At 46.6% G+C, this 12330-nt stretch overlaps 1 long non-coding RNA gene across 1 annotated transcript in view; it reads right to left on the bottom strand.

Moving 5' to 3' along the window:
- Positions 1–12330, bottom strand: part of LOC138453293 (uncharacterized) — a 162947-nt gene that overhangs the window by 49094 nt on the left and 101523 nt on the right. The gene's annotated exons all lie outside the window — the stretch shown is intronic.

Raw genomic sequence — 12330 nt, 5'->3', positions numbered from 1 at the left:
TACGTTTCCGGACAGTTCCATCGATGGAGATCATCAGATCTTGCATTCTTGTAGCGTGATTGTTACACACAATGTTTCTTTCGTTTTTAGCCATTGGTATGTCCTTCTGTCGTCGCCCTCCTATGTGTCTTCTTTTTTCAATATTGTGTTCATTACTAATGAAAGTCCTATGTTTCAGGGAGTCGATGGAGCATTAGTCCAAGAAGAAGGGGGAGCATGCAGTTACGGGTCGGCGCAACAGCTTGCAGAAGTGTGCACCGCAGTTACAGCGTCCCTTGATGTTCTTATGCATTTCGAGGTATGGATACTGACAGATCAATCATGCGAGATCAAATGACGTGATTACATCCGCTATACTTCCTTCTTTATTAACGCAAGTACTATGTTTCAGGGAGCTGACGGAGCTTCTTCAACAAGAACATCACCCCTAGTAGTTGATGCAGATCTCTGGGTGGTGACACTTCCAACGATGGAGCAAATCGAATCATATTTAGATATCCATTATTTATTTTAGAAAACTGATCATTTGTGCAGGTCTATTTAGATGAGCCGTTGACGCCTGCAGAAAGTTTATGTTCTTTTAAACAAAATAGAAAACCATACTAATGCAATTACTGTGTTTCAGGGAGTTGCTGAAGCGTCATCTTCAATAATATCATCAATGGAAGTCTATGCGGAGCCCGAGGTATGGATCTTGACAGTTCAATCTAACTAGATCAACAATGCGTGAACTATTGTCGTTTGAATGTTCTACACAATGCGTTCATTCGTGTTTTGCTATTGAGATGTACGTATGGGTATTGGTCCCCAAGTACATTTTGTGTTTTCAATATTATTATACATACTAATGAAAGTTCTATGTTTCAGGGAGTCGATGGAGCCTCAGTGAGTGATGGATGTGCTTATCATGAAAGTATAGTCGTTGCAGCGCGAGAGGAAGTGGAGACATGCACACACGAGTCGGAGCAACAGCGTCCAGATGTTGAAGTTCGAGGAAAGAAAGTTTCAAAGAAAAGAAAGCAAAAGAAGGTTAGTGTCCTGTTCACTATATTATGTTGTCTTTCACTGTCAATAGTTCAATACTGTAAGTTGTGTTTAAACTGAACATCCCTTTTCTAATCTGTCCTCTAGTTGCGAGTGGGTGTAAGAACTAGATCTACACAGACAGTGAAGCGAACGAGAGATGTTGCTTGTCAAACCTTTTGGCAGGGACTTGAGACTGGAGATGCATCGTGCCAATGGGAAGAATATGAAGTGATTGACAACGGAGCTATACCACCACCAGCCATTGATAGTGAATGTCCTCCTGGTAGTTTGGATGCAGTCGTAGATCAATTCACAGAATCCACACCCGCAAAAAATAAGAGCGCGCGAAAGTTGAAGACATTGTTTTTTTCTCCCATCTCCGGACAAGGAACAGATGTTGCAATGGAAGAGAATGAAGTGGACGACAATGAAACACCATCAATATCACTCAGCATAGCGGAAGACGATATCAGAGATTGTACCTTTCATGCGAGTGACATGTCCTCAACGTTACAGGCCGAACCAGCTGGGATGCAGAGTGACAGTATAAGGAAAGAGGCCAAATTCATTGTATTCGATAGCTGTTTGATGGATATTATTATGATGATGAAATGTGGGCATTGGGTTGGTGGGGAAGTATGTGGGGAGCCATTGATTAATGTGACTCGTGCAATTCGAGGCGCTAACCTTAAAATACATGCCACCTGTACACAATATCATCCGTTCGCATGGTCTGCACAACCCATGCTGGGGCAACTGCCAGCAGGCAATCTACTTTGTGCAGCGGCCGCACTTTTTAGTGGTTCAAGTTTTAAAAAGTTACAGTATTTCTTTCAGTTTGTGGGAATCCATTTCATTGCGAAAAGTCAGTTCTACAAATACCAAACCGATTATCTATTTCCAGCCATCAGCGAAGCTTGGAGAATGGAAAAAATGTCAATGGAAAGTACATTCGCGGGCAAACGCTTCAGGCTAGCCGGTGATGGACAGTGCGACAGCCCAGGATTTTCAGCCAAGTACTGCACCTACCACTTTCAGGACATGGAAAGTAAGAAAATTGTGAGTTCGGTGGTCGTGCAGGTGTCACAAAGTACATCCTCAGTGGCCATGGAGAAAGTTGGCTTTGTAGCATCATTGCAAGAACTACAATCGCGGGGAATGGTGATCGACCTGATAGCCACGGACAGACACGTTTCAATTGCCAAGACAATGAGAGAAGAGTACAAAAATATAAATCACCAATTTGACGTATGGCATCTTGCAAAAACAATCAATAAAAAATTGTCGGCTGCAGGAAAAAAAAAAAGATATGCAAGGTATTTCACAGTGGTCCAAGTCAATCAGCAACCATCTTTGGTGGAGCTCAAAAACATGTGAAGGGTCGTTGGAAATTCTACTGGAAAAATGGCGGTCAGTAATGTTGCACTGTAGCAACGTACATCGATGGTCGACAAATGAGCATTTCCACAAATGTGAACATGGCCATTTGTCCACAGAGGAGGCACGGAAGAAGAAGTGGTTGATTCCTTCATCACCCACTCACAAGGCCATTGAAAAGATTGTATTTGATAAAACTATAACAAGAGATTTGAGGGGACTCACGGAATTCTGCCACACAGGAGATTTGGAGGTGTTCCACAATATGTGCCTAAAGTACAGGCCCAAAAGATTGCATTTTGGCATGGAAGGCATGATAAATCGGACTCTTCTAGCGGTCTTGGCACATAACCATAATGTTGGCCGTCAACAAAGTAGGACGACCGGAACTTTAGGGACGCTTCGCTACAATAAGGCCTTCACTAAAAGAAGTAAACAATGGGTGATCAAACCAGTGTTTGAGGATATGCAATATGAGTTTATTGAGAGACTTATCGTAGATGTCCTCGATAGGCACATACATGGAGTGGTGAACGAACCTATGCAGGGGACAACTGCATTGCCACCCAACATTGCCTCTGTTCCATGTCCACCTAAAGCAGAGCTCATTGAGAAATACACATCACGGTTTAAATGATTGTAATTTGATTGTCTGTTCTCTCGAGTCGCCTCATGTTGCAGGCCCATTGCAATTAAACCAAACAGTAATATAAATCATTTTTACAAAAATTATAGAATGTTTCCGTATTACAAACACATGGCCGACCCATAGGGACAATAAAAAAAAAGGCACGCAGACAAGATGCCCTTACACTAACTGCAGCTAACTAGAAATGTGTGCTCGCTCAAAGTGAAGGTCAGCTGCTTTGATGTTTTGCTCGGGTGGCGGAACGGCCCACGACCCAATATAAGGTTCTATTGTGATTTGACCTTGACAGGCCGGGACCATCCTGAAAGACTAAGAAAAGATAATGAATAAAATTTCAGAAACGAAACGATGAGCCACGTTCATTAGAAGAAGTAACGTCGGCAAAGAAGGAGTGGTGTTTCGGGTCTGCCCTACACAGAGACACAATGGAAAATGCAAATATAATGTAAGTAACTTTTGATGAGTTTATACCGCAATTTCATTACTATACAGTGGCTTTAAAGACGGGTTCAGTTGTACTTGTTCGTTCTATGTGGCATAGTGTTTTCTACCGCGCACTATCTTGAGGAGAAACATCTGCTTTTACTGAAGCACCTCAAAACCTTCCTCTTTGCTTCTGCTTTCTCTCTCCCTCTCCCCTGCTACAACTGGTCCACTGTCTGCGACCTCGGTCCTGGGCCCTTCCACTCTCCACCTGCACTGCCTCCCTGTCAACCCCTGCACTGGGGGACTGTCTCAGTATCCTACAGCCCCCCCTTCCCAGCACTTGTTCTGCACTTACCTTGCACTTGCCACCAGCTGGCCCTATTTATTTATTATTTTATGCTACTTACCTTGTACTCCACTCCCCCCCCCTCCATGCCTCGCCACGCCTTTAAACACTTGTGTACACCCAGTAGCGCTGTCCTCGCTATGAAATGAATAATTTTAATAAGGATCTGATGGTGAGACTAATTTCATTTTTTATGTTTTTAGGTACATCATTCACTACTGTCTGTGTCACGAGTACCAGACACCGGCGGACGGCTTCTACAGCCGCCAGTTGCTTCTCCGCGTGAACAACGTTACCACCCTGACCATTTTATGGGACGATCGCCAAATACAAGTATGCCCTTACGCGGTACTAACGGTTAGATGCAACATACCTACCGTTGTGGTGGCCTAGTGCCTCGTTGTTGGAACAGCCATGCGATTATCAGTGCGACAGAAGAGCTTATTTTTATCGTAAACCAACACCCTGTGTACTGCACACGAACATCGCTTCCCTCAAGACGAACTAATTTGGATCGAGAGCAAAGAAAAATGCAAATCGCTGAATATTCTCTAAACATTTGATGTCCAATAAACGTACTTTGCCAAATGTACAATCTTGCCGTTTGCTTTTAAACCACGGTTTCACATTCCGAATTGTGGTGCTGTATTGTGAGATGCTCTAAGACCCTGTGTACAGCAAAGGACCATCGCGTTCCTCAATACGAACTTTTTGGAACATGAGCAAATAAAAATGCAAATCGCTGAATATTCTCTAAACATTTGATGTCAAATAAATGTACTTTACCACATTTACAATCTTGCGGTTTGATTTCAAAGTACAGTTTCATATTCCGAATTGTGGTGCGCTGTATTGTGAGCTGATCTGTGTTGATTTCCGGGGTCTGTGTGGAGTCGCGTAGAAGACGCCTGGGCGCGTTTGCCTACGCAGCTCAGTCACGTCACGGATAGAGGCGGGGAATATGAATGTTTTGATAAAGTCTGTTTCAGGGGCGGGGGATTTGATTTAGTGCCGCAAAGGCAGGTGAGCCAGGTCGATGCGGCGGAATGATAGGATTATCACAAAATGGAGGCTGATTTCGAGTGCGATAATGGGCGAAAAGTCGGGTAAGGTCCATAGGAAAGTTTCCTACGATCTACCGATTTATGCTTACAAACACATGGCCGACCCGTAGGGACAATAAAAAAAAAGTCCCGGAACTATCCTTTAAGATAGTTTTTGTTTGTGATAAATTAATTATGATATGTTTCTTGGAACAGTAACACTTAAACCCCCTTCTCCTTCAAACGCTACTGAAGTGTAGTGCCTTTTCAGCCACTTTCAAGAGTTAAGGAACTCATTACACGTTAGGCAGTAGGGGGTTAACAGGGCCGGTAGAGCTGCCGGCCCAGTTAACCACCTACCGCCTCATTACGAGGTCTCCTCGCGGGACCCAGTAAGGACACCTGGTAAAACCAGGCGTCCTTAGCGGGTCCCGTCAGCAGACCAGGATGCAAACAACTGGCCCGTTCGGGCCGTTGTTAGCATCCTCCCTATTCCCATTGAGCCCTATGGGGGCTCAAATGGGAATGGGGGTGTAACGGGTCCGGGTTCCCTGAATGGGGAAATACTGGGCCCTCCAAGGTCGGAATGGCCCGGTATTTCCCCATTCAGGAAACCCGGACCTGGTACCCGGAATGGGGGTAGCCATGCCGCAAATAGCGGTATGGCTACCTCCAATGTCGTAATGAGGCCCTTAGTCCTACTTTTATGTTTTTTGCCCTGTCCCGGTTTTTAACTTTTTTAATCTGGTCATCCTGATCCTGACCCAGGGCATAATGACATCCTACTCTAGGGGCTTCACAGCAGAGCTGCACCCCTCTTCCCCCTCCCCCTACTCAGGAAAACCCTCCGTCATTGTGGTGACCATCTGCACCAAACAGCCATGGAAACGGCACAGGCGCTTTACAAAGACTGCTTAACATAACATGGGGCGGCAGAGTTGGAGAACATTGTGCAACTAAACACCAGAACAAGAGAAGGGCTTGGTGATGCAACATTAATAACACATTGCAACACAGCCGATAAGAGAAGTGTGAATTACTGCAACACATTCATCTTGTGACAGGGAGTGTTTTCATGGCCCTGGTCACCTTACACAGGCTCTGCAGTTGCAGGAGCCGCGCCCCAGGGTGGGGCGGTTACAAGTGGACTTCGCAGTTTCCCCCCTGAGCACAGGTGGGGGGAGGGGGCTTGTTATGTTCTTTTCTCAGGCAAAGCAATCGCGCTGGAGCCAGGTTACGAAACGTAATTTGATGGTTTGTTTTTCTTAGTTGCATCAGGTGCAAGGTAAAACATGTGAATTACGGTAACACATTATTCTTCTCTTGTTGGGGGGGGGCATTCATTCTGTGTGGAGGGGCCCTGCTTACCTTACACAGGTTTTGCAGTCTCGGGGAGGGGGGGGGGCAGTGACAGGCGGTAGTTATAAGAGGGTTCTGAAAGCAGGTGTGGGCAGGGAGCTCAAATTCGCATTTTAGATGGGATAAGCTCCCTAGAGCCAGGTTACAAAAGGTGCCTTCATGGGTTTTAGCTGCATCAGGATCAAGTTACGAGTGGGGCGCTATCCCGGCGGTAAATCTGCCGGGATACCTCCCAATGCAATTACCGTTACCGCAACTTGGTCCGATGCCATTTGTGCCGGATCACAAGTTGCGTTGACGGGGTAAGTCCCCCTTTTTTGGAGTCCATAGGACTCAATGGGGTATTTTTGGCACAGAGCTGGAGGCGAGTGCTACACGTTTCCCCCAAACTCGGGATTGGGCAGAGCAGTAATGCGGAGGTAATAGCGTTACTGCTGCATTTTTACCGCTCCGCCCAACTCCTGATGAGGCTGGGTCTTCCACATGGGCCAACCCCCACCACCCCCGCATTCACCGCAGGGTTCCATGCATCCATTTGGATGCATCTAGCCCTGCATGCAGGCTCTGACGCCCAAGCGAGGCACAACACATGTACCTCCTTTCCCCTCATTAGGCGAGAAAGGAAACCGAACTCAGGAGGGGGAATCATGCGATGAGACATAAGGGAGGCGGCAAGGTGGGGGGTATGGCGACTTACTGGGATGGTTGAATAGCGAAAGGAACTGGCGTGGCAAAGGTTCAGGGAACAAAGGTCGCTCATGTCCATGATGGCGTTTACCAAATCACACCCATGCCCTCTCTACAATGGGAACACCCGCATATGGAAAGTATGGTCTTCTAGGCACTCAGAGATGCAATGGAATCAAAACATTTGCATGCTCACGTTTCTAGATGCTGCATGCTTCCGCAAAACTGACCCATGTTGTCTAAATGCAATCATGGGTTAATGCAAAAAGGACTACGATTTTATAGCCTCACATTTCGAGTAAGGGGCAACTGTGAGGAAACCCCTCCCAACCTAGATATAAGGGCGTTGTAATGACAGGGCATGAGGAATACTTTTGGTGAGACAACATAGAAGCACCTATGCTACATGCCGGCCACAATTTATAAGACGGACCATAGCAAACTACTCACCAGCAAAGACTATTAATACAAAGTGGTTCGCTGGGCCGTGCCTGACAGTATTAACACAAAATGCCAGTCGACATAGGCGCCTGAAACAACCCTGTGGCCTCCTCACGTCTGCCTCTACCCTTGGTGAAGCCCCTTTTTGACTGTGCCCCGTGGCGCTTCTGCTTCTTCTTACTGATAGACTTTATCCATCAGCGGTGATTTTTGGATACCGAGGCTTGAGCCTCATTACTCCATCTTCTCGGGTTGAGTGTGTAGTCGTGGGTTTGTTTTCTTCTTGGTCTGTGTGGTCTTGTCACAGTAGTGTGACCCGTGGGATGGCGGGTGAGGTCTTATAGTTGTGACGCGCTTACGCCACCGAACGGAACGGCCCTCATTACAACTCAGGCGGTAAGGGGTTTACGGCGCCGTAAACAGCGCCGACCCTTACCGCCTGAGTACGAGGTCCCTTAGCGCCATGGCGGACTTAACACCTGCTTTTAGCAGGTGTTAAAATCCATGGCGCTAAGGGACCATGGAGTTAATTACGTCACCGTAATTTACGGTGGCGTAATTAACGCCTTCCCCACTCCCATTATGCCCTATGGGGCAAAAATGGGAATGGGGAAGGGTAAATGGGGATTGGGGACTTACCGCCCCGCCAAGGTCGGAATGAGGCGGTAAGTCCGCCAACCACCATGGCGTAAACGTAGTTTACGCCATGGTGGTAAAGTCACGGCCCAGGCGGTAACTTACCGCCTGGGTCATAATGAGGGCCGTTGTGTACTAGTGACCTGTGGCGTAGTCCTCAGCTGAACCCGCGCCCTTCCCCCATAGCACACAGGCCTACGAGCAATGTCCCTTGAATGATAGTGTGCTGAGGCGTGTGTTAGAAGGGGCTTTCCTTTAAAATCCTGGCTGGCGGCAATAGTGGCTCGCACACAAATACACAAGAAAGTGTGAGTGCATGCGTGTGGGCCTACTTTATTTGATGCTGCGTCAGTTTTGGCCTGATGAAAGACGTACAATTTTAGTCACGATTTTATAAATTGGCCGAAGTTGTGAAGACTGTTTTAAACAACTGATATGCTAAGATTAAAAAAAAAAGTGAATGTAATTCTCTAACTTGATTTATTTTGTGCTCATATTGCATCAAATACATGAAACACTGCTTCCACTATACGCGCTGACGTCACCGGACGCGTGCCCAAAGTGAGCAGTATGGCAGCAGAAAAAACCCTTTGGGAGTATTGCGCGTCTTGCAAAAACGCTCTCTGCAGTTTACGCATCCTACTGTCTGCGCTAGATATCGGCAGTTTCAGACAAAAAACTACACACGCCCCCTTCACCCATGTTCAGCTTAACATGCGATGTACACACAGTTAATGAAGTCGATGGACTAGGGCCAGACGTTGCATTTTAGCCTTTTATCTTTTTCAATTGAAATGGGCCCTGAAACATTTGGGAGGGGGGTCGAGGGGATAGATGTCTCTCTGACACTAGCCTTTCCAGAAAGGGAACTTAGAGTTTCAGCTCCACCGCTGACCCCCTTTCTTTATTATGCCATACAAAGGCCAACACGCATATCCCTTGACAACCTGAAGCCGCTCACCCCCTACCCCAATTGCTGTCTGCATCTAGAATGGTGTTACAGAATAAAGCCACGAGGTAGGATCCATGGTAGACATGTGTCCCCGAAGGAAGCACCAGTCTTCACAAACTAAAGGCTGTGACGCTTTAAAGATGAATTTGCTGGCCAAAGACAGGCCTCTCCAAATCCCATTTACCTTGCTTTCAGCTCTTTCTGTGGGGCACCGCAAATGCTTGGAGGTTATTGATGTTCAAGGCAGAGCTCATGTTTTGCTACTTCAGTGATAAAGCCAGTAAAAGCCCATTGCATTTTACGCTGGGAAACAGTTTCTCCATTATGATCTATGCACCACAGAGCTGTCTCATCTAAAAGACTTCCCTTACCATTTGTCTCAGGAGGATAGCTCAACGGCAACGTGCTCGCCTTAGTAGAAAGATGACATGGAACAGCACAGGCTCGATTCTCGGGTCCATGCTTAGAAACTGCTGGGTATTAAGCGCGTTATAAATAACCTATCATATCATTACCCTTATAGGGCTGGTAAAGGGAAACCAACCAGAGCCTCAGCAGGGCTCAAGGCCGTGTATGCCCCCCTAAACAGGGGTGATTGCAGTTTGCAACCTCGCCATTCATCCAGGGTGCGAATACTTGTATTATTATAATTTTTTCAGGAGATGGGCCCCGTGGTTGTTGCGCAAGCCCAATCTCCCACATAAAGAAAAAAGATGGCTGCCCCCATAGTAATTAGAAAAGGGACTTAGTCCCTCTTCCAGTTCTATTGCGGTGACGGCCACAAGCGGGAAGTATTGCCGGGACCAGATCACAAAGCTCCAGTCAGCAGGTAAGTGGGGATGGATGGAGGCAGGGGCAAGGACATAGCTCTCAACTCACCCGCTTTTGGCAGATGTCACCCGCCAAAAGCATCCACACATCCGCCCACCCGCTAGCTCCTTTCTTTCACCCGCTTTCACCCACACCTCACGACACTCGCATTACTATACTATGCAGGCGCCAGCTGCCAGCGCCGCGAGAAAATGACAGTCTCCTCAGGGGCTATTCCAGGCAAGCATTTTGCCTCTCTGACCTTCGGCTTCGTGCTGCCTGTGAGGATCCGACTTGCTGCTTCACTCTGCTGCCTGAACAAACGCTGTGGAGGATCTGCAGCAGCCTTCCAGATTAGATCACGGCTGCTGCTGCTGCCGCCTCTGAATTCTCCTTCTGCTCTTGTCATGCCATGCCCATAGGCCCTGCTGCCAGTGACCGCAGCCTGCCAAAACGCTGAGGTGAGGGTTCACGACATATTGTCAGAGTCAAGACCCTGCACACGGTCACTGATCATTTTGTATACACAAACCTGTGGCATTTGAATCTGGTTTTGGGAACAAGTTTGGTATTGTCTGACTTCACATTTTATCTGCGGACATAATAAACTTGATACCACAAATATTGAAAGGCTTTGAAAGGAGTTCATATTGTTTTAAATTAGGTAGGTGCCCACAAACTGCCTACCCCTGGCCCAATCTACCTTTTTGGTAACATTAGTGGCAGATGGCATTTTAACACAACAAAACAAAAAAAAACTGCCCTCCTAATTTGCATATGGATCACACGAACAGAAGTGACTTCACAGAAAAGGACTTCGCATCAGTCTTTGATACTTGGAGGCACCAGGGAAGCGACTTCAGAATAAGTTGCCATAAGTAAGTCAAGTGGCAAATAACTTTGTGGTTCAAAATACCTAAATTGCACAATTGTTATATATGGAGCAACTCTATAGTCAGGCTTTTTTAAATTAACAGCATTATATATTAACATACGTTCTGAAGTAAAACACTGACAGAGTACACGTATAGAGCTGCAGATCTGCCCAGGATCACACACTTTGGTTAAATGGTGGAACTGGGATGTTTACAAATGTAAGCAACTGACCACATCTTCACAGGTTTAGTTGATATAGATATTCATTGAGGTTTCACTTTGCCTTTCATAATTAGCTTTACATTATATACATCATCATAGAAATATGTTGAGCAATAAGAGTATGGCTTTAGTTTTATTCTCCCCATCCTGCATGCAAAGTCACAATAGAATCATGGAGGTTAATGTGAGCCACTTGGGTAAAGCCATAGTCATTATTTCACCCAGGTATTAAGCGCATTGTAAAAAAAAACACAAATAAATAGCCTGCAACATTATGCACCCTTTCCTTCTCACAGCTGATCACTCCCTCCCATGCCCATTGCTAAAGGGACAAAAGTCCCTGCTATTAGTCCCTGCTTCCTCCCATCAGTGCCTAATGGCTCACATTGAAATGTTCTGTTAACACAGAGCAACATATGAGCCCCTCTGCTGCTGAAGCTCCTTGGGACATTGTCCTGGCAGCAGGACACCTCTCCTGTTCAGAAAGGGTAAAGTGTCCCTCACTGAGGTGCTGCACAGGAGAAGTGTCCCACTGACAAAAATCCCGGTCAGGCTCTCAAAAGAGCCTGTCCTGGGGCAGCTTGCCCCCCTCCGCCACTCTACTTGGTACGCCACTGGTGACAACGCAGTATGCAACACCTGCCACAGGCCTCCTGGTCCTTTTTGGCCATACATAACCTGAGTATTCCATAGATCCCAAGTGCTGCTTGCATAACATTACTATTTCCATCACTATTGCTACCAGTGCCAAAAATGCCCTATGTCCACGGCTTCAGCACCCTCTTACACAGAGATTGACATACTGCCTGTGTTCCACTATTTCGGTTTTAAACATCATATGAGCACATTTGGTTTCTTGTGACAGTTATACATTTATTTTTAGGCAGGTGCACTTCTGGGGAAATAAACTGTACAGAATGAACATGTATTTGTATTTTTTAACTGCATTTACTTGGTACAATGGTTGCATGCAAAAGGGCCTAGTGTTGCAGCACCCTACTTAGTTAATATTGGGATTTTTTGCGCACACCTTCCTGTGCTTTCACTTCCTGTGATGTCACTTCCTGTGATGTCAATTCCTCTAACGCCGGACGCCACCTCCGGTGTCCAACCCAGGCTCTCACCCTCCAAGCAGATGCGAAAGGTTGAGAGCTATGCAAGGATGCAGGATGTCTCATTGGGGTGGAGGGAGTATGCAGGGGAGGCAACAGGCCCTGTTGCCTCCCCAGAATCAAGATGGTGCCACACGGGGAAGAGCCTCGGGTGGCTTGGAAATGCAGGCTGCACATTGAGTGTTCTCAGCCGCATTTCCAGCCACTTGATTGGCTGAACTCCCTTCCACGGGTACTTTTTTCACGTCTTGACCATTTTTATTGTTAACATTGAGGGCAGGTTATCCCAGCTGTAGGGAAAGGGGGGGGCGGATCATCATTCTGAAATGGGGCCCCCACATCTTGTGCTGGCCGCGGAAAATTCAGAG

This window comes from Ambystoma mexicanum, chromosome 1p (genome assembly GCF_040938575.1).
Source record: "Ambystoma mexicanum isolate Mex_15411 chromosome 1p, UKY_AmexF1_1, whole genome shotgun sequence".
In the NCBI taxonomy this organism is placed as follows: domain Eukaryota; kingdom Metazoa; phylum Chordata; class Amphibia; order Caudata; family Ambystomatidae; genus Ambystoma; species Ambystoma mexicanum.
This window is presented reverse-complemented; position numbering and strand designations above follow the sequence as displayed.